The sequence below is a fragment of the Canis lupus genome, chromosome 25 (genome assembly GCF_048164855.1).
Source record: "Canis lupus baileyi chromosome 25, mCanLup2.hap1, whole genome shotgun sequence".
In the NCBI taxonomy this organism is placed as follows: Eukaryota; Metazoa; Chordata; class Mammalia; order Carnivora; family Canidae; genus Canis; species Canis lupus.
In genome coordinates, this window is record NC_132862.1 from 21926890 (window position 1) to 21954675 (window position 27786).

General features: G+C 37.9%; 1 long non-coding RNA gene across 2 annotated transcripts in view; it reads left to right on the forward strand.

Annotated features, from left to right (window-relative positions):
• Positions 1-27786, forward strand: part of LOC140617350 (uncharacterized) — a 174507-nt gene that overhangs the window by 98019 nt on the left and 48702 nt on the right. The window contains exons 2-3 of one of the 2 annotated variants that reach the window (XR_012017600.1): positions 6692-6867; positions 15632-15946. This is a non-coding gene — a long non-coding RNA (uncharacterized lncRNA). Of the gene's footprint in view, positions 1-6691; positions 6868-15631; positions 15947-27786 lie in introns of those variants that run through there. The other variant, XR_012017601.1, reaches the window with a different exon arrangement.

Sequence of the window (27786 nt, forward strand, 5' to 3'; positions counted from 1 at the left end):
ACTTGTGTGGTTACTACCACTTGGTTTGGTTTGGACATTTATTAAGAAAGTTGTTTTGGGAAAGAAAGTGCAAGAGATATTTCTTTTTTTTTTTTTAATTATTTTTCCCTCCTGCGGTACTTTTTTTTTTTTTTTAATTTGAATTCAATTAATTAACCTATGTTTCAGAAGTAGAGGTCAGTGATTCATCAGTCTTATATAATACCCACTGCTCATTATATCACGTGCCCTCCTTAATGTCCATCACTCAATTACCCTACATCCCCCTCGCCCTCATCCCCTCCAGCAACTCTCAGTTTGTTTCCAATGATTTAGTCTCTTATGGTTTGTCTCCCTCTCTGATTTTGTCTTGTTTTATTTTTTCCTCTCTTCCCCTATGATCCTCTGTTTTGTTTCTTAAATTCTACATATGAATGAGATCATGTGATAATTGTCTTTCTTTGATTGATTTATTTCACTTAGCATATCCTGTAGTTCCACGCACATCTTTGCAAATGGTAAGATTCCATTCTTTTTGATGGCTGAGTAGTATTTCATTGAATGTATATACCATATCTTCTTTATTCATTCATCTGTCAATGGACACCTGGGCTCTTTCCATAGTTTGGCTATTGTGGACATTGCTGCTATAAACATTGGGGTTCAGGTGCCCCTTCAGAGCAGTGCATTTGTATCTTTGGGGTAAATACCCAGTAGTTCAGTTGCTGGATCTTGGGTAGCTCTATTTTCAACTTTTTGATGAACTTCTATATTGTTTTCCAAGAGTGGCTATACCAGCTTGCATTCCTATCAAGAATGTAAGAAGGTTGCCCTTTCTCTGCATTCTTGCCAACATCTGTCATTTCCTGACTTGTTAATATTAGCTATTCTGACTGACGTGAGGTGGTATCTCATTGTAGTTTTTTTTTTTTTCATTGTAGTTTTGATTTTTATTTTCCTGTTGCTAAGAGATTTGAACTTTTTTTTCACATGTCTGTTGGCCATTTGTATGTCTTCTTTGGAGAAATGTCTGTTTATGTTTACTGCCCATTTCTTGATTGGATTATTTGTTCTTTGGGGGTTGAGCTTCATAAGTTCTTTATAGATTTTGGATACTAGCCCTTTATCTGATATGTCATTTGCCAATATCTTCTCCCATTCTATTGGTTGTTTTTTGGTTTTGTCCACTGTTTTCTTTGCTGTGAAAAAGCTTTTTATCTCGATGAAGTCTTAATAGTTTTTTTTCCTAATAGTTTATTTTTGCATTTGTTTCCCTTGCCTTTGAAGATGTGTCTATTAAGAAGTTGCTGCAGCCAAGGGCACAAACATTGCTGCCTGTGTTCTCTGGGATTTTGATGGATTCCTGTCTCACACTTAGGTCTTTCATCCATTTTGAGTCTATTTTTGTGTGTTGTGTGAGGACATGGTCCAGTTTCATTCTTCTGCATGCGGCTGTCCAATTTTCCCAATACTGTTCAGTAGAAAATTAAGCAATATGGAAGAAATGGATGCATTCCTAGAGATGTATAAACTATTAAAACTGAAACAGGAAGAAATAGAAAACCTGAACAGACCCATAACCAGGAAGGAAATTGAAGCAGTAATACAAAATCTCCCAACAAACAAGAGTCCAGGGCTGGATGGCTTCCCAGGAGAATTCTACCAAACATTTCATGAAGAATTAATACCTATTCTTATGAAGCTCTTTCAAAAAAACAGAAATGGAAGGAAAACTTCTAAACTCTTTCTATGAGGCCAGCATGACTTTGATCTCAAAACCAGACAAGGACTCCACTGAAAAAGAGAATTACAGACCAATATCTCTGATGAACATGAATGCCAAAATTCTCACCAAGATACTAGCCAATAGGATCCAACAGTACATTAAAAGTATTATTCACCACGACTAAGTGGGATTTATTCCTGGACTGCAAAGGTGGTTCAGCATCCCTAAATCAATCAGTGTGGTACACTACATTAATAAATGAAAGGATAAGAACCATATGATCCTTTCAATAGATGCAGAAAAAGCATTTAACAAAGTACAGCATCCTTCCTTAATTAAAATATTCATAGTGTAGGCAGAGAGGGAACATACCTCAATATCATAAAAGCCATATACAAAAAGCCCACAGTGAATATCATTCTCAATGGGGAAAAATTGAAAGCTTTTCCCCTAAGGTTAGGAACATGGCAAGGATATCCACTCTCACCCCTACTGTTCAACATAGTATATAGAAGTCCTCACCTCAGCAATCAGACAACAAAAAGAAATAAAAGGCATCTGAATTGGCAAAGAAGTCAAACTCTCATTCTTTGCAGATGACATGATACTCTATATGGAAAACCCAAAAGACTCCACCTCAAAATTGCTAGAACTCATGCATGAGTTCAGCAAAGTGGCAGGACATAAAATCAGTGCACAGAAATCAGTTGCATTTCTATACACTAAAAATGGGACAAAAGAAAGAAAAATTAAGGAATCTATCCCATTTACAATTGTACCGAAAACCGTAAGATACCTAGGAATAAATCTAACCAAAGAGGTGAAGCATCTGGGCTCAGAAAACTATAGAACACTCATGAAAGAAATTGAGGAAGACACAAAGAAATGGAAAAGCATTCCATGCTCATGGATTGGAAGAACAAATATTGTTAAAATGTCTATGCTACTTAGAGCAAGCTATGCATTCATGCAACCCCTATCAAAATACTATCAATGTATTTCACAGAACTGGAACAAGTAATCCTATAATTTGTATAATTTGTAGGGAACTAGAAAAGACTCCAAGTAGCCCAAGAAATATTGAAAAAGAAAACTGAAACTGGTAACATCTGTACTCTGTACTGTACTCTGTTACAAAGCTGTAATCATCGAGACAATATGGTACTGGCTTAAAAACAGACACATAGATCAATAGAACAGAAGAGAAAACCCAGAAATGAACCTAATCTTTAACAAAGCAGGAAAAAAAATCCAATGGAAAAAAGATAGCCTCTTCAACAAATGGTTTTGGGAAGCTTTTGTAAATAATGTTGCAGTAAACATGTATCTTCTCAAATTAGTTTTTAAATTTTCTTTGGGTAAATACCCAGACGTGGTGTTGCTGGACCATATGGTAGTTCTATTTTTAATTTTTTGAGGAATCTTCATATTGTTTTCCATAGTGGTGGCACCAATTTATATTCCCACCAACAGTGAATAAGGAATCTCTTTTCTCTACATCCTTACCAACACTTATTATTACTTGTGTTTTTGATAACAGCCATTCTAACAAGTTTGAAGTGATACCTCATTGTGATTTTGATTTGCATTTCCCTGATTATTAGTGATATTGAACATCTTTTCATGTGCCTATTGGCCATCTATGTATGTCTTCTTTGGAAAAATATCTATTCAAATTATTTACCCATTTTTAAATCAGACTGTTCAGGTTTTTTGTTATTGAGTTCTTTATATATTTTGGATATTAGCCCCTTACCTGATATGTGATTTGTAAATATTTTCTCCCATTCAGAATGTTACCTTTTTATTTTATTGGTGATTTCCTTCACTGTACAGAAGCCTTTTAGTCTGATGTAGTCCTATTTGTTTTTGGTTTTGTTTTGTTTTGTTTTGTTTGCTTTTGTAGTTCTTACCTGAGAAGCCAGATCAAAAAAAAAAAAATATTGCTAAGACTAATGTCAAAGAGTTTGCTGCATATATTTTCTTGTTTCAGATTTTATATTTAAGTCTTTAATCTATTTTGAGTTTATTTTGTGTATAGTGTGAGATAGCAGTCCACTTTCATTCCTTTGCCTGTGATTGTCTGGTTTTCCTAAAACCATTTATTGAAGAGACTGTCCTTTCCTCATTGTATATTTTTGCCTTCTTTGTCATAGATTAATTGACTATATATGTGTGGATCTGTTTCTGAATTCTCTTTTCTGTCCCATTGATCTATGTATTGGTTATGCCAATACCATACTGTTTTGATTACTATAGCTTTGCAGTATAGTTTGAAATCAGAGAGCATGATACCTCCACTTTTATTCTTTCTCAAGATTGCTTTGGCTATTTGGGGTCTTTAATGTTTCCATACAAATTTTAGAAGTATTTGTTCAAGTTCTGTGAAAAAAATGTCATTGGAATTTTGATAGAGATTGCATTAAATTTGTAGATTGCTTTGGTAATCTGGACATTTTAACAATATTAATTCTTCCAATTTATGAACAGGAAATATCTTTGTATTTATTTGTATCTTCAATTTATTTTGTCATTGTTATATAATTTTCAGTCTACAGGTATTTCACCTCCTTGGTTAATTTTATTCCTAGGTATTGTATTCTTTTTAATGCTAGTGCAAATGGAATGTTTTTTTAAAATTTTCTTCCTGATAAATTTCTGTTATAGTATATAGGTACAACCAATTTTAATATACTAATTTTATGTCCTGTAACTTTACTGAACTTATTTATTAGTTTAAGAGTTATTTAGTGGAATCCTCAGGGTTTTCTATAGATAGAATGATGTCATCTGCAAATAGTGATAGTTTTATTTCTTTCTTTTCTATTTGGATGTTTTTATTCCTTTTTCTTACCTAATTGCCATGGCTAGGGCTTCCAAAAAAAGTGAATAAAAGTGGTGAAAATGGGCATCCTTGTCTTATTTCTGATTTTAGACAAAGCTTTCAGCTTTCCACTGTTAAGTATGATGTTTGCTGTGGGTTTGTCATATATTACCTTTGTTTTTATTTCCATTTGTGTGGAAAATCATTTTTCCATCCTTTTACTTTCATTGTGTGTGTGTTTTAGATGGGATGTCAGTCTGTTGTGGGAAAATAATGAGTCTTGTTTTTGTTTTGCTTTGTTTTGTTTTGTTTTTATTTTTGTTATCCATTCAGTTACTCTCAATCTTTGGAGAATTTAGTCCATTTACATTTAAAGTAATTGTTGATAGGTATGTACTTGTTGCCATTTTGTTCATTGCTTTCTAGAGGTTTTGTAGTTCCTTTGTGTTCCTTTCTTCTCTTTCTTCTTTTGCGGTTTTATGAATTTTAGTATTACTTTAGATTCCTATCTCATTATCTTTTGTGTATGTATTTTAAGTTTTTGCTTTGGGGTTATTGTGAGGTATCGCAATCATAGATCCTGCTGATCCCTAGATAAAAGATCTGGAGGTGTCCCCTGAGAAACATTTGCAAGAATTGGGGCTTTAGCAAGTGGTTAAACACCTTTCTGAGAGGTACCAGTGAGCTCTGGTGAGGCCAAGGGAAGGTGTGTACATAGTATGTCCCTGCCTATATTCCCTAAGAACAGCTCTGTAGCCTTTAGATCAGTGGCAAACCTGAATCCTCAGGTTTCACCTCAGGGTGAAGCTCCAGGACAATTAAGTGGGCCTTTTTCATGTACAGACTGGGGGTGTTATTTTAGTGTACTGTCTGCTGCCCAGATTTGTCTGTCTTACTGTTATAGACCCTTGAGGTCCAAAAGCACAAGTCCCTTGACTACCAGAGCCAGACAATCAAGAGGCCTTCTCCATGTGAACTGCACTCCCACTGGCTTTAATAAGGCTGTGGTTGCCTGTGACTTTATTGAGTCCAGGAAAAAGTGTTGGGAGCAGGTATGCCTGCAGTATTAGTAATGCCAGGGAAGAGCACTAAGAGTACAGTGTGCCTATGGCTTTAGTGAGGATTGGGATGACCTCTGGGAGCAAGGCAAGGCTATAGCTTTATTAAGGTTGTGTCCATGTGTGCCTGCCTATGTTAACAAGACAGAAAGAGTGCAAAAAATGTCACTTTCGGGATGCCTGGGTGGCTCGGTGGTTGGGCGCCTGCCTTCAGTTCAGGTCGTGATCCCGGGATCTGGGATCTAGTCCCACTTCGGGCTCCCTGCATGGAGCCTGCTTCTCCCTCTGCCTATGTCTCTGCCTCTGTCTCTCACTCTGTGTCTTTCATGAATAAATAAATAAAATCTTTAAAAAAAAAAAAAAAGCAATGTCACTTTCCAGTGCTTTGCCCCCAAGGAAAATCCCAACTAATTAATGCACCTGTGACAGATGTTTTAAAATTAGCAACTTAGTTACCCTTACAAATAATCCAGTCACTTCTCAAACTGTGGTGCCTTTGCCCTGCTTCTTGGAATGAGTGAGTTTACACAGGAGCCCCTCAAAAGGAGTATCTCAGATTCCCACAGTCCCCTGGGTCCCCTGGGTCCCCTGGATAAAAGCCCCATTGATTTCAAAAGCCAGACATTTTTCATGCCTCCTCTCTGGTGCAGGTCCCAAGGCTGAGGGGCCCAATGTGGGGCATAAACCCTTCACTTTTCAAGGAGAGGTTCTGGTCCATGAGATCCCTCCCTAGTTTATGCTGCCATGTGTAAGTTTTGGTTAGACTTCCTCTCCTATTCCTCTTTCTCCCTACCCTTCTCCTAGACCTTTTATGCCTTGTTGTGGAGGAAGGTGTTCAGCTAGTTATCACATTTTTAAAGAGGGAATTAATCCATATGTAGTTGTAGATTTGGCATGTCCATAGGAGGAAGTATGTTCAGGGTCTTTGTGCTACCATCTTGGACCATGCTCTCCATTTCTAACATATCTTAAAGAATCTGAAGAATTTCTTCATCTTAAGCAATTTGAGTAAATGTGATTTTGTGGGGTTTTGGTTGGGATTTTCTCAATGGCTTCAAGGACAATTTGACCTTCTCATTTATTGTCTTATAATAAAATGTATAGGCATTTCAAGAGATGAGAGACAGTCTGCCCACTCAGAAGCATCATACCACCCATCAGGAAGAGAGCCCAAATTGAGGATTCCAGAGGTTCCAAATAAGCAGCAATATGGAAAAGAAGCCAGTGCTGCAGAGGTGATTTGGATCCAGGAAGAAATGGAAGATAGGTATAATAAAAAAGTAAGTCTTGGGATGCCTGGGTAGTTCGGCAGTTGAGCATCTGCCTTTGGCTCAGGGCATGATCCTGGAGACCCGGGATCAAGTCCCACGTCGGGCTCCCTGCATGGAGCCTGCTTCTCCCTCTGCCTGTGTCTCTGCCTCTCTCTCTCTGTGTCTTTCATGAATAAATAAATAAAATCTTAAAAAAAAAGTAAGTCTTAAATTATAACATGTGCTCTTGCTTGTCTTTTTTGCAGAATTTTAGATGCTTAGAGTTCACTCAACTGCTTTCTTCCTTCAAGACAGAATCATTGTTAATGTTTACTAAAGTAAAGTGCATTGTCTCTTGCTTTTTTTTTTTTTTTTTAAATTTTTATTTATTTATGATAGTCACAGAGAGAGAGAGAGGCAGAGACACAGGCAGAGGGAGAAGCAGGCTCCATGCACTGGGAGCCCGACGTGGGATTCGATCCCGGATCGCGCCCTGGGCCAAAGGCAGGCGCCAAACCGCTGTGCCACCCAGGGATCCCTGTCTCTTGCTCTTTAGAAAGATTGTTAAGTTTTTATCATCTCAATGAAAAAAAGTAATTATCATAGTGGAAGGACTCAATGGTTTAACTTGAATTTTTTCTTGGGGTCTCACTCTTCAATTTACTGGCTATTTGATCTCAGTCACTTTTTATATCTCCATCTACCAGTTTCCTAATCTGTAAAACTGAGATAATAATAGTACCTATAAGCATTTGATAATTGTTAGCTATTGACAGAAATATTGTTAAATAAATGTCCTGCATTTATCCTTTCTATCCTTTTACCTGATGACTTTCAAGTATAAAATGTCTGGCAGGTAAAATACAGTGACATCAATAGTGGGCATTGCCAATAGGCCTGGGATTGAATCAGGTGTTGAGAAAAATGAAAACATGGCCCTGACTCTAGATATCTTAAAATTTATTTATGTGCATAAAAATGTATAGTAGCAAAGTTATATTCAATTGTGAACATTTACTAAGCTCTATACTTTGTGCACTCTTTATGCATATTATTAATCAATAAAAAGTTAGAACAAAAAATAGACAATTGCTATGACAATCCTCTAATGTGGGATGATAAATATAGATATTTATAACCTCATTGAAATTAGAAATTGTAATTAATTTTAAGAATGACTACACTGATAATACAGTAGAAATCATCATAAATCACTACTAATCTGGCTACCTTTTTAAAATTGGACTTGGTTCCCAACCAGATGAAACTTTTTGCTTACTCATAGGACAAATAAAAGAATTGGCTTGCTCTATGTCTTTACACTGTTTGAACATGGCCTCCTAGAAAGTTTCAAGGAAATAAGTCTTAACAGAAGAGATTATTTTTTATTATTATTTTATTTCTTACTATCACAGTTTATTAATCTGTAATTTGCCAAAAGCAAGAGAGAGTTTTTCTTCTATTTTTAGCAGAGAAATAATGGGACAGATTGTCTGACCTTACTTATAAACCCATCCCTGAACCAGTCATTAAGCCTAAGGGAATGAAGCTCTCACTGCCTGGCTTGTAATATGCAGGATGAGAATATTGTGACTGACAGTCCTCAAGACAGCATGTTTTGAAGAGATTGTTTCATTGAAGGAGGGGAAGATAGGTAAACAAGTCACATCTGTTTGCCTAACGTAGAAATTTAGACATTCTCCTGCTTGATCAAATTTTCTAAGTGGAGATAGGGGACTATTTTAAAGATAATTGCTGCAATCTGGGTAGGACCAATGACAATTGCTATGGAGAAGAGATGTAATAAGGAGAGATCTGATGGATATGGTATCTATAGAAATGACTGACTCTTTGGATACTGAGGGAGGAATCCAAGGTGGATCCCAGATATCCAGTTTGGGTGACTTTGATGAAGGTGATCATATACCTCTTAAAAAAAGGAGACAGGAAGAGAAGTAAGTTGAGGCAGAAAGGAAATAATGAGTTCAGCTTGGGACATGTGGAGTTGTAGAAAATAATAAGGAGTTGAAAACATAAGTAAAAACATACTGTAAAGATTGAAAAAAATAGATTCTTTCAACAAATCCAAGATTTAAATAATTCAAAACATCTACAGAAGGAAAAGAAAAAATAAAAAGAAGAGTGGCTGAATTTGTTCTGGCAAAACCAGCTCATTGTATACTTTGCCTTATTTGGGTACCTAAAATAGCCTTGGCCTTCTACTAAGAATATCTTTTTTCCACTGCAGTTTGTTACTACTGGGAATACATCTCTGAAGAATATCATTTTTCTCATTTCAAAATAATTCATACCTTTTAGAGATCACTTGAAAAGACAAAATTAAACAATACATCAGGTACAATAATAAATATTTTGACACAGTCTGTCATCTGTAAAATGTTTCCAGTTATTATAAATAACATGTCATCATAAAAAATAGTCTAATAATACAGACGAAGAGTTAAGATCACTTAAATCTCATTACCTTGAAATAGCCCCCGTTGGTGTTTTGTCTGTTGTTATGTATCTCATCTCTATACATACCCACAAATGCAAATTTACTTAGGTGGGATCATAATCACAAATGCTTTTTTATTTTTTTATTTATTTATTTTTATTTATTTATTTATTTTTTTACAAATGTTTTTTTAAATCATGGACATCCATGTATTTTTAAAATATGTTTTAAGAATGTTTCTTTCTTGTTTCCTTCCTTTTCTTTATTACTTTATTTTCTTTATTCTCTCTCCAAAACATCTTATATTAATGATGTGTGTATATTTAGTAAATTATGTATTATATAAATATATATACACATATTTTATATGTGTGTTTAATGGATATATACAAAGCTATTGAGGAATTGGTAATTGTTTTAAAATCATTTTTAAAAGCTAGGGTCATATTATATACCTTTTCTGGCTTTTCTCTCTTTTTCCCCATTGTGAAAATCCCACCAAATCTGTTGTTTTCAGTATCAGATTAGATTCTCTCATCTGCTTCAGAGAACTTTCCTAAGAGTAGAGACAGCCTCATATTTGTTTTTTGCAAAACAGGGACATAAGCGTGAATATACTGATATTATCAATAGCTGGAAGCTAGGCTATTGAGAATGAAAATATTTGGGCTGAGTAATTCATCAAATCTCATTTATGCAAATCATGAAGTGATAACACTGCATGAAGTTGATAATATTATTATGTCTTCCAGTTTCACACATGAAGAAAATGAGTTATATAGACTTAAAATAACTTTTCTAAGAACAAAAAACCTGTACATTACAAAGTACTGTAGGCCAGTCTCACAAATGCCAACAAAATACGTTATTCCTTGTGTTTTGTGAAATAAATGGCAACCATAATAAGATCAGTATTCTCTGCTTAGAGAAAAGAATAATTGAAACTTGAGGACTCAACGCTTCTTTACCTGGAGCTTTTCATGCTCCTCCCACGGTCAGTTTTCCTCTTTAGAGGTCTTTTCAGTGAGTAGTAGACGTGAATTTTCACATTCCATTTATAGAGGAGAAGAATGAGACACAATAAGGTTATTTTATCAAATGACATGCAAGAAGTCAGCAAAGGAAAGCAACAAAGAAACCAGTTTTTTTGATCCTCAGGCTAGGATTCTGCCTCCCAACAAAACCTGAATTCTGGAAAACCCCGGTCAGCTTAAGTTTTGCTATAAAAGTAGATCTCAGAATTTGGTTAATTTATGGCTTTAAGGAGAAGAAAAGCAGGAAATGCGGTACTTCATTAAGTACTGGTAAATAGCTGGGAATGAAGTCAGTCTGCATCTCTCCTGAGCTGGGGGGCTGCACACATGGCCTGCATCAAAATCTGCCAGAGAGTTTGTTGAAAGGCAGAGCCTGGGTCCACCCACTGAATCAGAATCTGGAGGATGGAGCCTGAAGGACTATGGGATACATTTTTAATAAACATGTCAGATAACTTTTATACATACATACATTTGAGAACAATTATTATGTCCTCCAAAGGACTCTTTGGGAAATATTGGCCTAGTGGGAAAGGCAGCCAGTTACTATAGGCTCTTGGGCAAGTTACTTAAATTCCCTGATATTTGGTTTCCACATCTATAAAATGGGGATAATAGTACTTATTAATACATGAAGTTATCGTAATAATTAAGAGTAAAATATGTAAAGATTCTGGAACTTAATCATTAACTATAAATGTCATCAAGACCAAATTAATCATTAGAGAGAAAGCTTTTGAGCTTTAGAAAACATGAATCTGATTAACTTGGTGTAAGTCTTTTTTTTTTTTTTTTTTTTAAGATTTTATTTATTCATGAGAGACCCACAGAGAGAGAGAGGCAGAGACACAGGCAGAGGGAGAAGCAGGCTCCATGCAGGGAGCCCGACCTGGGACTCGATTCCAGGACTCCAGGATTACACCCTGGGCCGAAGGCAGGCGCTAAACCGCTGAGCTACTCAGGGAACCCCTGGTGTTACTCTCAGTTTGGAAAAAGTCTTGAGGGGCCAGCCCGGGTGGCTTGGCACTTTAGCACCACCTTCAGCCCAGGGTGTGATCCTGGAGACCTGGGATCGAGTCCCACATCTGGCTCCCTGCGTGGAGCCTGCTTCTCCCTCTGCCTATGTCTCTGCCTCTCTCTCTGTGTGTCTCTCATGAATAAATAAATAACTAAAATCTTAAAAAAAAAAAAGTCTTGAGGAAAGGAAGCTAGGAATCCAGTGATACACAGTGGCTAAACTCAAATGAACGTCAAGATTTTAAAACTCTTGTGAAGCACCATCACTTCCTCAAGGCATTCTTTAGGAGCAGGTAACATTAATGGGAAAGCAGACCTGGGCAAAGGCATAAAACAGAGGAGGGCAGTTGTGAGATCTATTCAGATAGGGTAGTGCTGTATAGGTAATGGTGGTGAAACCATGTTGCCTCAGGTGCCAGATGATGAACCAATGATACCAAGACAAACTGAAAAATAGCAATATAAATACAGACCTTAGGGAAAAGATTAGGATGTGCCAAATTAGAGAAAAAAAATGAAAAATAACCATCACCACAATAAAAAAACAACCCAGAATCTTGGTGAATTATAACTTTGTAAATGCATGTGCTGGAAAAAGTTCATACCTTTTCTCAAAAAGGGAAGCAATTAAAAAATGAAATTTAGAACCAATTCTAATAAGCACTATAAGAAATTTTATTAAGGGTGCTTAGATGTGACCAGAACTAAGTTACAATCTCCCATAGCCTTAGAGATCTCAACAGTAGAAAAAATAACTGTCTTTTGAGTCCTGTTTCAGTGGGAAACTGTCCCCATCTCATCCCCATTTTAGAATAACACAATAAGATGCTGACTTTAGTCTTATTTAGTCTAAATCCATTCTGAATTAAGAATATTAGTATAATAAGGTAGCCTGGGGTGGCTCAGTGGTTTAGCGCCACCTTCAGCCCAGGGGGTGATCCTGGAGACCCGGAATTGAGTCCCACATCAGGCTCCCTGCATGGAGCCTGCTTCTCCCTCTGCCTGTGTCTGTGCCTCTCTCCCTCTCCCTCTCTCTCTCTCTCTCTCTCTCTGTGTCTCTCATGAATAAATAAATACAATCTTTAAAAAAATATATCAATAAAATATCATTTCCATTAATAGGTTTCCTATGTTGTGCCTCTTGTTTTTTATACAAAACCAGATTAGTCAAAGAGAAGGAGGAAAATGTTAATTACCATTTATTTGGTTCTTAGCCAAAGCTAATTATTTTTTTCCTGTTGAGTTGTATGAGTTATATATCTTCAATATTAACCCCTTATTGGATATATGATTTACAAACATCTTCTCATTCAATAGTTTGCATTTTTGTTTTGTTGATGGCTTTCTTCACTGTGCAGAAGCTTTTTAATTTGATGTAGCTTCACATGTTTATTTTTACTTTTGCGTCTTTGCTAAATACAATTATATGCTCATTTTACTTATAAGGAAATTGAGGAGTAGGCTTAAAATCATTGAACTTGTCAGGGTCAGAGGAGGGGTTGAATCTCTGCCACAGTCTTTGTACTAATTACCATATATAGAGAAGAGGGGCCACTCATGTTGTTAGATGAAAAGAATTTAGAAGTTCTTTATTATATCAGTGGCTAGAGAAACCCTGATTGTGTTAGATTCTAAGTCCAGTCCTGTATTTGTCCTGCTTTCTATTCCTGGAAGCATCCCCTCAGAGACCCAAAGGGTGACATTACAACAATGAAATGAGCCATCTGTCACTGAATATTTTGGCTACAAAGCTTTATTTTGGATCCAGTAGGCAGGAAAAAGACCGGACAGGGATTCTGCAGGGTGAAGTCCAGGGCAAAGGTCTGGTAATGACATTGCTGGTGAATGAAAACCCTTCTCTCCTACTCCTGAGGGCTTCCACCATGCCTGCTACCCAAGTTGATGATGATGATCTGGGAAATATTATCAGAAACTGATTCCCTCAATCGCCATACTGCTTTACTTTTATTATCTGGAATCAGGGACGACTTCTCTAATGACGTGGAGGGAAAAGAAATAAAACATTTTAAATGATGTTAACAACAATTTTTAACCTGCGGCCAAGAATACTTAGAATATTTTTTATTTTTAGAAAATAATAAAATTATGCTTACATTTAGATTCTCAAATTTTACTTTCTTTTTTTAAAAAAAATATTTTATTTATTTATTCATGAGAGACACACACAGAGATAGAGAGAGAGGCAGAGACACAGGCAGAGGGAGAAGCAGGCTCCATGTGGGGAGCCTGATGTGGGACTCCATCCCAGGTCTCCAAGATCACACTCTGGGCTGAAGGCAGCACCAAACTGCTGAGCCACCTGGGCTGCCCTCAAAATTTATTTTCAAAGCAAAGTTTTCTGCTTTGATAAAGTTTACTCATTAAAAAAGTGAAATTTCACAAGACTTGCCATTTTAGCTTAGGAAATTGTGATAAGTCAACACTTTGTTTTAAAATGAATGCAGTGACTAAGGAAAAACACTTTATTTTACCTGCATGAATTTTTCAATTAATCAAAATCAAGATAAAATATACATGTTTAATATTCAGGAAAAAAAAAAAGATTTCTGACATTGGCCTCTGAATTTGTAGGGACCAGGGAATGTACTTACAAGAAAATTAGTTAGGAACAACTTTTTCCAGTTAAATAGGAAAGGGCATCTCAAAATTCTTAACTTCTATTAACTTCTCAACTTCCAACAATGTGGTTGGCAATTTACCATTTATAAACCTGGGCTCATCTTAACTTTTTAGGTTTTGGCTTTGGCATCTGGGTGATATATAGGCATTAAATTGGGGATGTCTAACCAGAACATCTCAACATCACGAACATCATCATCACTGGGCATATAGGTCGCAAAGCATTTTAACACTTGCTGGTACCTTGCCCACCTGCAAGTGTGCCTAATCCAAGAGAGAATATTGATCTAAATGTAAAGGAGTCACAGGTCATTTTAAATAAGCAATTGAGTAAAATAAATAGTAGATGATAAATTTTTATCATGCGTAAATGGAAGAACAAGTACATAAGAACGGATGGCAAACAACAGGAATTAAAGAGTTACACGTTTAGCTAGGGAAGAACCAGTGATTCTTTGAGGATAGGGCAGATTTCCTTGGTAGGTGATGCAATGCTGAGAGAAGTCAATCACAGGGGCCCTTTGGCTTAGCAGAGAGACATGGCTTCTGGGAGGTTGCTTACATAATGGCCAGAAGCAATGCAGACCTGGTTGGGAAGAGCTACTGCAGTTAGCTCCAGTGGAGCCTGATGGGTGATAGAAGGCTGTAAATAGGAATGGGCGCTAAGGACTCAGGAACTGGGGGGAGCAGGTCAGGGGATGGAGCGCAATATGAGTCAAGGCTAATGTAAAGACATCAGCTGGGAATGAAGGAACAGATATCAAGGGGTTGCTGAATTAAAGATGTAGGGGTCAGCAGGACAGCTATCGTTTCTTATTTTTTGTAAGGCAAGGTCGGAGAATTTAGTGTCTTCTAAAACCATGTATTAAGGAAAATTGATTACTAAAGTAATGTTGCAACTCTCTTCAAAGGACATCTACTCTTTACCACTTCAGTCTAACTTTTAAACTTTGAAACTTCCATGTCCAGAAATTTAATCATGATTCTCAGTGTTATTTCTAACAGCTTCTGCCTATTCTTACAATGTCTTGATCTCTTGAGGATACAAGTCTGACAATATTTGTATTAATTCTGCTTGCTAGATGTAGTAGGCAGAATTCTAAAATGGTTCCTCAAGAGTCATTGAAAAGTGGTATATTGTATGGCAGAGTTAACTTTTATTTTTTATTATTTTTAAAAACTTTTATTTATTTATTCTTGAGAGACACAGTGAGAGAGGCAGAGACATAGGCAGAGGGAGAAGCAGGCTACATGCAGGGAGCCCGATGTGGGGCTCGATCCTGAGATTCCAGGATCATGCCCTGAGCCAAAGGCAGATGCTCAACCCCTGAGCCACCCAGGTACCCCCAGAGTTAACTTTTAAAAGAGTTTATCCATGTACATCTTTTCTTTTGTAAGATTTTATTTATTTATTTGAGAGAGAGAAAGAGAAAGAGAAAGAGATCACGAGCAGAGGAGAAGGGCAGAGGAAGAAAGAGACTCTCCAGTGATCGGGGATCCCCATGTGGGACTCATCCCAGGACCTTAGGATCATGGCCTGAGCCAAAGGCAGACACCTAACAGGCTGAGCCACCCAAGTGCCCTAACTAGGTACATCTGATCTAATCACATAAGCCCTTAAAAGCAGCAAGCTTTCTCCTCCTAGTGGCTGAAGAGGAAGAGAAAGAGATTCAAGACCCAAGAAACATTTCGTGTGCTATTGTTGGCTCAAAGAACTTGAGAAACTGAGAGCAGTCTTGGGCTGACAGCCATCAAGGAGATGGAGGCTCCTGTCCTACAGTAGCAAGGATCTGTGTTCTGCCAACAAGCTGAATGCACTTGAGACTAGATTCTTCTCCAGAGCATCTAGATGAGAGTTCAGCCCAGATGACACTCTGACTTTGGCCTTGTAGGATGCAGCCAAAACCACCAGACTTTTCGACATATGGAACTGTGAGATAATAAATGGGCATTGTTTTAAGTTGCTAGTTTGTGGCCGTTTGTCACATAGCAATAGATAAATGTTGTTTCTTATGTCTAGGCAAATGGGACTCCTGCCTGAGTGATGTAATAGATAAACCTCATCTAAGCATTCATTCTAAATTTCCATGATCCTGTGGCTTCATATTATATCACTTTTGTTCATTAGCATACATTCTATTTTATTGGGCACAGAAATATGATGAGGCCTCGGTGTTTTCTTCTCTGACAGCCTAGACTGAATGATGCTACACTTAATTGTGTATCAGCTGGTGCAGGATTTAGCTCCATGAATGCAGAAGTCAGGTTCACCAGCTGCCCTGTGCAGGGAAATCACCCCTGACAAGTTGAGATTTGCCTGTCACTCACTCCTTGAAATTCTTCTCATTTATGAAAGAAAATGTAAAACAACTATACATCACAGGATGTTAAAATTGGGGTGTTGCAGAAGGAAAAAAAGCCCTTCACTCTAACATCAGGCAGATTTTTAAAAGGTTCCTGGGGGAATGCTGCATTAGCTGTTAATGCACGCGGACATTTGGAAAATATGTACTGCTTACATATTCATGAGGGAGCTTCTATTTGCATACATCTCAGTGTTAAGGAGAGTCAGAGCAAACTAAATCTGCAAGATTGTCCCACCTTCCCTTTAGAAATGGGACTATGAAGGACCTCCTGGTCAAACCTTTTAAAAACTTGACATAGAGCAGAAAAAATTTCTAGGATCCTGCCTTATGTTTTATTTTCTTTCTTTTCTAGTCATATGTGTGAAAAGAGGCAAAAGCCCAAGCGAAATCTTTTAACTTCAGGCCTTATAGACTAATAAGTTGTTGTTACACTTCTAAGGGCCCAACCCCCGTCTACTGGGTGAATCAAGTCGAAGCAATTCAGTCCCTGGCCTTTTCTTATTAGAGAATGAGAATTTTCTCATCTCTAAAATACTTACCTCATAGGGTTGTCACAAGAATTTAGTGGGAAGTATATGGAAAGACTAGCATTGTACCCAGCATTATAAGGGCTCCAGGAAGCAGCTTATTGATGTTATTTTAACTTTCCATTTCTCTGGAGAAGAGACAGGGTTGTGTGCCTAGAACCTGCTAGTTAATTCTTAATATGGCTTTTTCAGTATAAAATTTGGATCTTATAGTTTGTTAGCATTGGCTGAGCAGTGCAAGAGTTGTAGGACCCGGTGAAGTTAGAGGATTGTTAACTTAGTTAATATGTGCCATGCACTTTTATGCACTATTTTAAGGCAGTGTTTAGAAATGATCCTGATAAACTTGGACAATCTGCATATATAACTACATATTTAGAAATATATAATAAAATAAATTCCTAGAGAATAAGATTGTTTGTTTGTTTGTTTTCTCTCTAAATATTCCTGTGAAGAGCAATTTACTTCCAAGGAGTTACTGACACATTCAACTGGGGAAGGACAGATTAATTCTTGTATACTACCAGGAAATCAAATTAGAGATTATCATTCTATAATGCAATGAGTTGTTAACACTCTAAATTTTTTATCAAGGCAGATAAATTAAGAAATCAGTTATAAATCTTTTGTGTGTTTTGTACATAAGAATATAATTGAGAATGGAGTGATGTTGTATTTTTGATACTTAAAAAGAAGGTAGAACCATGCAGTGGTTTTCCTAGATAGTTCCATTTCTCCCTTACTCATTCATGACATAAATCTCGAGAAAAGAAACATGTTTTGAAGTTCACTTTCATTAACAGATGTATATCTGTGACCAAGGAAAAATAAATTTCGTGCCTGTAAATTCAGAGTTGGAAAAAAATTCTGGAGTCATAACCATGTAGAAGCTCATTTATAACAGCTCCATAATTTCAGAGTTTTGAAGTCACTTCCATACAAATATATCCCTCATTCGTTTTCCTTCCTCCATCCACATTTGGAAACAGGCAGAATTTTGGTAATAAAACCTTTAAGGGCAGTGCTATTGTAACCATTGTAGGGAAAAGAAGTCTCAGGGACCTCTTGGAGAATGTGTCTTAGGGAAGGGACAATCTTATCCCTTCTCCTTGGTGATAACTGTTAGAAATTATAGATTTCTAGAATTATGTGTTCAAGACCTTGTGATTTTTTTCCTTTCACCAACTACTCAGCTATTGCTTTTCCTCCAATAGATACCACCTCAGTTGCTACACAGGTATCTGTTTTCTATGGTCCCCAAAGCACAGGAGCCTTGGGCAGTTGCCTTGCCTTAATGCATATATTTTGATTTCTGTAAAAATGATAGTTCTCTACATTTAACTCTGGTGCCACTTAGAATGATGTTGCTAAAGCTTTGCCATTGGACTTCTGCCTTGAGGTGGTAGGATTTGGATAAAATGCACATCCAATGAAATAAAAAGAAATCTATCATCTGAGGAAAAGCATACATCTTTTAGATAAACATGGAAGTAACCACAACTCAAGGGAATCCAGCATGCTCTTTCCCTCAGGGTTGAGGGAGGATGGGGAGTAATTCAAGAATATTCTGCTTGGTATAAAATGCATATACAGAGAAGGCTGTTTCTGGCAGATGTGAACTAGGGTACATGCACAGGTCCTTAGGAAAATGATAGGATGACCTTAGCTGTCAGTTTCTGCTCCTAGGTCTTAACCCTCACTGAGTTTGTTGTATATTTTTATGTTATGAGAGTACCTGAGTTAATAAGAAGTTTTGGTCTGTATCTTCTATCTGTACCATATACCAGGTACTATTCTGAGACTAAGGAGAAACAGTGAACTGCCTGACTAGTGTCAATATCAGCAGGAAGGTTGAGCATCAGCAAGGCAAGAGCAGGAGTCCAAAACTCTCTCTCAAATGTACCTAAAGTCAGGAAGTTGCCTAGTGACTTATCTAGATCATTCCATGCATAATGGGATAGAAATGTTGTTCCTTATGTATTATTGAGGGATTAAGAGCACCAAATACCTCACATCCTACATTTTGAGTGCTGCCAGGGTATAGTGAGAGGTGCTGGTGCTGAGAACCAGCTCTATAACCAACCACCTTCTCTGCTTCCCCATCCTAGATAAGGTCCCCAAGTAAACTCTGTGTGTGTGTGTGTGTGTGTGTGTGTGTGTGTGTGTGTGAGTGGAGGGAAAATGCTGCCTTTAGAAAGGTTCTGTCTTTGTGGAGAGAAGCTGTTCTTTCCATATATATGCATTATCACCTCCCAAGACCAAGGAAAGGAGATCTCAAGATTGCCAAGAGAGTTTGTGGGGATGGGGCAGGTGGGGTGGAGAGGGTGGGTGTGAATAGATGGGGGATGGCAGGGGACAGGGTGCCTGAACTCTTCTGCTGTCCCCACCTTCACAGAGTGAGAAACTAAGGATCTCTTCATTAAAATTTGAGACCCATTGGGCCTGCTGAGTGCTAGTTGCTCCTGGGACAAGTAGAGAAAGATTTGCAAAGAAACAGCCTGGAAGAGCAAGTTGCACAGACACAGTGGTACTTCCTCCATTTAGGCTGAAAAGGGCATGAAAGTTGAGAGGGATGGGGCTAAGCTATTTTCTGGAAGAGGAATTCTTTGAAGCAAGAGACTGTGGGGCTGATGGCCAGGGGTAGGAACTAAGAGTGGGTGAGTAGTCTGTCCAGAGCCCCCCTTCCAAATCTGGAAACCTTGCAGTGGGAAGGCTGTCCTGCAAAGAACTGCATGTTTTCCAGACCAGTGTTTGGCCCCCAGGCACACAGACAGCAACAGAGCCAGTTGTTCTTGGTTAGAGAAACAGAATTGACAACAGTCAGAACTGCAGCCTTCCTTGCTCTGTCAAGTAAGGAGGCATTGGTCCCATTTCTTCATTTTTCAGTTCTCTAACACTGGAGGAGCCAACACCTAGAAGAGGAAGGGATGAGGCCTGCTAGGGGAAGGCGGGGGGAGGGGAGAGAATTGGTAGAAATATGTGGAGGCAGTTATTTACTGAAAGAAACAAGATGTTTTTGTTTATACAGAACAAATTGAGGCTCCTCAATAAACTGGGGCAGATATAACTGGGCAGACTAACGATGGTGAGAAACAAAAGTGCACCAGCTAAGCTGGGTGCTACCAAGAAGGGAGAGAGACAAGGAAAAACAAGAAAAGGAAATAGGTGGAGGGAGGAAGGCAGGGAGTGGAGCCCTTTATCTGCTTCTACCAAGTAGAGGGTTGTGGAAGCTTCCATAATGGGCCTGAGGAGCTACCCTCAATGGAGCCTGAGTCCACAGGGTAATTCTTAAATCTGTTGTCCTTCATCAATAATAAGTAAAACCAGGGATCCCTGGGTGGCGCAGCGGTTTGGCGCCTGCCTTTGGCCCAGGGCGCGATCCTGGAGACCCGGGATCGAATCCCACGTCGGGCTCCCGGTACATGGAGCCTGCTTCTCCCTCTGCCTGTGTCTCTGCCTCTCTCTCTCTCTCTGTGACTATCATAAATAAATTAAAAAAAATAAAAAAAAATAATAAGTAAAACCAATGGCAGCTCCCTTTCATAATTGTCATTTAAGCATATGTATCCTTCTCTAGATTGAACGTGCATAGTTCTTTTCACCATTGAAATCTTTCATTATTTTTATTCCCTTTCTCTTTCTAAAATGTGTTAGATTTAAAAATACATACATATATATGTATACATTTATATATATATATATATATATATAAATAGAAATCATTTTCTGAGTCTTTCATTTCCCTTCATGCACATAAGTAATGATTTGATTTCATGGCTTGAACATGAGAAGCAGAAGCTAAATCAATATTGCTGAACACATTTGTAAAAGAAAAGAATTTTGTTTAAGTTTGGTTTTTGTTTGTTTATTCATGAGAGACACAAAGAGAGAGAGGCAGCGACATAGGCAGAGGGAGAAGCAGGCTCCACACAGGGAGCCTGATGTGGGACTAGATCCCCAGACTCCGGGGCCATGCCCTGAGTTGAAGGCAGACGCTCAACTGCTGAGCCACCCAGGTGTCCCAGAAAAGAATTTTTAAGCGAATTTCCCAACATACACAAGTAGATGAACTGTCAGGATAGATTATTTCACCCATTTCTAGAAAACAAAATAAGTATGGATTCTTTCCACTAAAACAGAGTTTATTTCTTGCCATTCTTTACATTGTTTATGCCAAAAAAAGTAAGGCGATATCTACAGTTATTTGAACAAAGAGTAGCCATTGAGTTTTTTTTTTAAAGATTTGATTGATTGATTTAGAAAGAGCACACATGTGTGTGCATGTGCAGAGGGCAGAGCAGGAGATGGAGAAACTCCCTCCCTAGTGGACCTGGAGCTGAGCAGGAGCCCATAGCGGGCTTTCTCACAGCCCTGAGATCATGACCTAAACAGAAACCAAAAGCCAGAGGCTCAATCAGCTGAGCCACCCAGAGGCCCTAGATTGCTGTTTGATAAAACACACATATACTCACACTTTCTCTTTTCTTGATCAAGGAAATGTTATTTGCTGCTACACTTCCAATCTGGCTAAATGTAATCATCAAGTTGCCAAAACAAGTTAAAATTGAGAATTTTATTGGAACAGTCACTGTAGATGGCTGCCACAGAGTCTGAGGGCCACAGATACATCATCTGTAATGCTGGGAGGAACTTTCTGGAAGAATATAAATTTTACTTCCACGTGATTTCGATTTTATGGGAGACCATAACTTCTGGAATTCCTAATAAAGAGGGAAAAGAAGGTTGTTTTTAGTAGATGCTTTTAGAAGAAACGATTAAATGTGTTCTGCCAATGAACTCTTAAAGACTGTGCAGGTGCCTCATAAATACCCAGGCTTAGCCTATGTTTGAAACACATTTACTGCTTTGATACTATAAATAGAGACATTTACTATCTGGTATGACTCCATAGTAGAACTTACATCAGGTACACTTAGATCATAGGATCTAAAAAAAGCTAACTTTTTCATATGCTTGAAAAAATAAAGCAATGAGATATACTCTTGGCTGTGGATTAATGACTATTCATAGAAATTAGAGGGTTTCCTTTTTTCCTTTTACCACTCTTTTTAAATATGACAGAAGTCAATATTCAGATGTGTATATTTGAGCATATCTGCTGATAAAGTTAGAGCAACACATATATATTTGAATAAATACATAATTTTTTTTCAAAGATCACAGTGCTTTAAAAGTAACATCTTCTAGATTGTTTTCACAAACTTTTTTTTCACACATCAATGAAGGTACTTTGTTAAATAACAATTATAATGAACACTTGCAGAGAGTAAATTTTTCAGAAGGATTTTTTTTCCTCTTCTTTCTTTTGGATATTGTGGAAGGGTATTATTTGACCCTGTCCAATCCACCTCTGGAGATGCTGGACTTCCCAGGCTAATAGTAAGGGTCTGTGAAAGTAGCTTCAGCTCGAAATGCCAAACTTCTTTGCTCCTGTGCCCAGTAAAGGAATTTTCCTAAAAACTATATCCCCTTTCAGTCATTTTTAAGTTGACATCTAAAATTTGTTTTAATTGTAAGTTTCAGTAAATTCATTTTTTTGTTACTAAGAAGTAGAAAATATTGAATATCTTGTAAAATGAAATGAGAATTCATGTAATTGGCTAAATATTTTACAATATGATTTGACTATATGTATCTTAATTACCTTACTGGATAAAGCACCCTAAATAGCAAAGAAGGCATGTAAAATTTATAGCTACGGGGTCTTTCAAAGTCTTAAATTTTTAGGTAGTCCTGTAAAGCACTCCAGTTACAACAAAAAGAATCAGACTTATTCATCTGTATTTCCTTAATTGTTTTGAATTCAGGAAAATTTCAAAATAGATCAAAATATTTTCCTTTTTAATGTAAACTTCATCTTAACAACTATGTTTATATATATTTATATTCACATATATTTATATAAATATTGTGTATTATTAAATATATAAAATATTATGTTCTAAAATATTGTAATAAAATAAAAATATATTTATTTATCTATATGTAGTTACATATAAAACAGGGGTGAACAGAAGATTCTGTGTATTCAAGATGTTTTGATTGATAATGGAAGGAGTCTTCTTCCAAATAAGTCTTTCCCTTTATGACTTTGTTTGGGGCCTTGGAGACTTTTACCCAGAGAAAAAAGTTTCTTGGAGACCCAGAGAAATGCCCAGTAGTGAGATTTGGTGTGTGTGTGTGTGTGTGTGTGTGTGTGTGTGTGTGAAGGTATTTCTTTTTCTCTATAAAATGGGGAGAAGGACCATGGAGAAGTAGCCTCATTCTTTGGCAAATCAATTTTTGGAAAGAGCACTTATGAAAGTTGAGGATTTGAAAATTTAGTCTCTTAAAACTATTTGTATATGTAAACCCCCAAGCAAAGCCCAATGGAAAGATCACCTATCTAGGCAACATCTTTCTTGATCTCTTACAATCCAGTACAGTTTTATGAGGCATACCTTGAAGTGAACCTTGATCTACTGCCACTCCTTGTCTACTTGTTGCAGTAAGATTGACTAATTAATAGAACAAGTGAATAATGACATCATAATTTAGTGGTCTAATGGTAAATGTTTAACAACTGGCTCTTGGGGAAGGCTTCCTTCCTTCCTTTATAGCCCATTTCTGGGGTATAAATACTCCCACTATGGCCTATTTCAAGCTACAACATGAAGTAACCTGGCTTGCAAAATTCCTGAAATTAACAATTAGCTCTCAGACTCACATGACCTGGTCTGAGCCAGCTTTAGCACATCAGTGTAAGGGGAATAGGGAAAGAATACAGGGAAGGGAAGGCAGTGTATGAAAGGTGCATTATTAAGCCAGCTACCACAATGAGCAGCTAGAGCTTATTCATTGCAGGTAAGCACATGCCCCAGAATCACCTCACCAAAGAGCCAGGGAGCTGGAACATTTATACATGTGAGTCCCTGAGAGCTGTTGGTTGAGGGCTGCTTCTGAGGTTGCTCATCCTGGCTCTTCTATTTTGTTTGTTATGTAAGGCCTTTGGCCCTCAGTTCTGGGAAATGTCCTCAGGCCAGAGATGTAAATATTGGCAGCTGGAAGAAGCCAAAGGAGTAAGGGTGGGCACTGACCAATGTCTGCTGTGTGTTAAAACTTTCACCAAATGTGAGAATGTGACTTAGGGCTCAGGGCTTGATCCCAGGACCCTGAGATCATGACCTGGAGCAGGTATCAGTTGCTTAACTTACTGAATCACCCAGGTGCCCCAACCCCACTTATTCTTAAATATATCAAAACTTGAGAGTCATTTCTTTAAAAGGTGATTACCAAATACTGGTCCACCCAGGGGATAGAGGGAAGTTTCTTATGAAACAATGATCTAGGATTATTATTATTATTATTTTTTTTTTTTTATGACAGATACAGAGAGAGAGAGAGGCAGAGACACAGGCAGAGGGAGAAGCAGGCTCCATGCACCGGGAGCCCGATGTGGGATTCGATCCCAGGTCTCCAGGATCACGCCCTGGGGTAAAGGCAGGCGCCAAACCGCTGCGCCACCCAGGGATCCCTAGGATTATTATTTTTTTAAAGATTTTATTTATTTATTCATTGAGACACAGAAAGAGAGGCAGAGGCACAGGCAGAGGGAGAAGCAGGCTCCATGCAGGGAGCCTGACGTGGGACTCGATCCAGGGTCCCCAGGATCAAACCCCAGGCTGCAGGTGGCGCTAAACCGCTGCGCCACCAGGGCTGCCCTGATCTAGGATTATTGTTTTAAAAATAAATGCAGAGATGCTCTCTAGTCCTCCTTTCTCCAGAAGTACAGCTTCAAGTATATTTCTCTGTTTAAAGCATCCAAGTGATAATAATGCAGTCTTCTTTGGGAAAAACAATAAGTAGAGTTGATACAGTGGTCATAGGGCTGCAACTACAGGAGTTGGAACCAGGGATAATTTCTAAGTAAGAAACTGTCACTATGTTTTTAATATTTATGTCAGAATTCCTAAGGACCTGGTGGGGCGGGGAGCCTTTACCCCATCTGGCAAAATTGGGATTAACAGTAAATGCAGCTATATTGCCTGGTGGTAAAGAAAGCCCACTAGTTCTGCATTTGTGTAAACTTACCCTATCATAGTAAGTATGGATAGAATGGGAGACACTTTCTAGACTAGTATTGCTGCCTGCAATCTAGACCAGCACAGTGACTGAATCTAATGTCCCTTCCCAGGTGAATGTTTGGATATAAACAGAGAGAAAGAAAAATAGTAGCTATGGGTAAAGGAATAAATAAATGGGTTATGTAATGAGGGAAATGTAATATTAAATTAACATCTCAAAAAAGCCTCAGAGCAAGAAATGGTATGTCTCTTCCCATGGTGAAGCCATATATTGCTGGCACTGCTATTGCTTTTGGAACCTGAGAAGATGGAAAGGAAGCCTGAAAACCTGAGTGGCCTTAGTTTAGGAGACATTTTCATACAATATGATGATTATGGCCTGGATAGTTATTAATGACTGAATGAGATTTTAGTAATGTTGCCAATATCTTTTGACTTTTATGATTATTTTGCTATTAGGGATTTGTGTTTGAAGCCCAGGGTGGGGACTGTGATACTGTGATTTATAATAAGAAATATGTATTTGCTCTAAGTCACATTTATGGCAGGGAGCTGTTAAAATCCTTAAAATTTCCTAAGTGATAAGAGTGATAAAGGTGTCTTGATATCCATAACAAACATGTTTCAACCACATCTGAGTTTATGTTATGAGGTAACTTTTGGCTAGCTCCTGAGGATGAGGGTAGGTTACCAGGGGAACCCCCTTCCAGGAGAGAAGAGGGGCTAGAGATTGAGTTCAGTCACCAATGGCCAATGATTTAATCAATCATGCCAATGTAATGAAGTCTCTATAAAAATCCAAAAGAATGGGGTGTGGAGAGCTTCCGGGTAGGTGAACATATGGACGTTTGAGGAGAGTGGCACACTCAGAACATGGGAGCTGTATGCTCCTTCTTATATCTTGTCCTATATATCTCTCCTATCTGGCTGTTCCTGAGCTATATCCCTTTATAATGAACTGGTAAATATAGGTCAATGTTTCTGAGTTCTGTGAGCTGCTTGAACAAATTAACCAAACCCAAGGAGGGAGTCATGGGAACCACCAGTTTATAGCTGGTGGGTCAGAAACCTGGAATTGAAGTGTGTGTGTTGGTGGGTGGGGTAGGGAGGCCAGTCTTATGGGACTGAGCCTTTAATCTGTGGAACCTGATGCTACCTTCAGATAGATAGTGTCAGAATTGAGTTGTATTGTAGGACATTCGGCCATTGTCAGAGAATTGCTTGGTGTGGAAAAAAACCAGATTGTGATTGTGTCAGAATTTTAGCAGCACGGGATCCCTGGGTGGTGCAGCGGTTTGGCGCCTGCCTTTGGCCCAGGGCGCGATCCTGGAGACCCAGGATCGAATCCCACGTCAGGCTCCCGGTACATGGAGCCTGCTTCTCCCTCTGCCTGTGTCTCTGCCTCTCTCTCTCTCTCTCTCTGTGACTATCATAAATAAATAAAAATAAAAAAAAAAGAATTTTAGCAGCATATCTGTGAATGTTCACCAACTCTGCTTAAGCGTTTTATATGAAATCTTTTGTCAGTGACGCAGTTGATTAATACTCTGCCTCTTACTCACTCTCACCTTCTAATACATGCCCTCCCAGTTCCCTGCCATAAATACTGAGTATTTTTAAACTTTCTATTACACAGACTATTTTCTTAAAAAATAAATTAGAAATTTTGCTAGTTACAGTAACTCTTCTAGGAAGCCTTCCCTGATGTCATATTCCTTTGGCCTCCCATACTCCAGGAGAAGCTTTCCTTATGGCACTTGCACCTTGCATGGAAATGATGTGTTTGTTATGTGTTGGTGGTTCCTGCAAGACTGCAGGCTCCACGGGTATGAATCTGGTTTTACTCATCTTTGTATCTCCATCCTTGAACACAGTGTTTGATAGATAGTGGGTATTAATAAATACCTACTAAACAAAACCACATTGCTCTTTAGGAGCATATGAAAGAAACTCAAGAAGATAAACATTCTTTGTGAAACAAAAACATTTATGAGTCCTTTTGAAAAAGGAAAGTTCAATCTTATAAGCTATAAGAACTGATAGACTTTCATAAACTTGCATTTGTACTTAATTCCTAAAAGAAAAAAACCAAACAAACAAAAAAACAAAAAAACAAAAAACAAAACAAAAAAAATTCCTAAAAGGATTGGTTAGTATTCTTGCAGCAAAAATATTCCAGCTATCCATGACCAATCACTAATGTGTATCGGTCTGTTCCTTCTCTCTTTCTCTCTTCCTTCCTTCCCTCTTTCTTCCCTTCCTTCTTCCTTCCCCCTTTCCTTCTTTCTTCCTTCCCTCCTTTACCCCTTCCTTCCTTCCTTCCTTCCTTCCTTCCTTCCTTCCTTCCTTCCTTCCTTCCTTCCTTCCTTCCTTTACATGAGAGAATAAGTATGGGCCTTTTTTTAGAAGAGTATCATAGATAACAATATTATCTACAATGATTAAAGATCAGCATAGGGGCAGTTTCACAATAAATCCTTTAAGTCAAAATAAAGAATTTTTAGTAAGTATTATGTCATTTATTAAAATACACTAAAGGAAAAAGAAAATAAGAGGCTCAATAAAAGACAACTTGCTAAAATTTCATCTTAACAACTTGTCTAATGCAGGAAAAGTAAAATATTAGTTTAGTGACCTGAGAAATTCCCTTTGTGGGATATGAAAGATTTTCAAGACTGATTTATGGATATATATTTCATTGCTATATTGTCATACCCTATAGTCAAAGCTGCAGAAGAAGTTATTGGGAGATGTTATGAAATTTCTTTCCTTTGGGAATCCTAAGATGGGGTTTGAAACCCCTCTCCTTGATGGGTTCTAAAA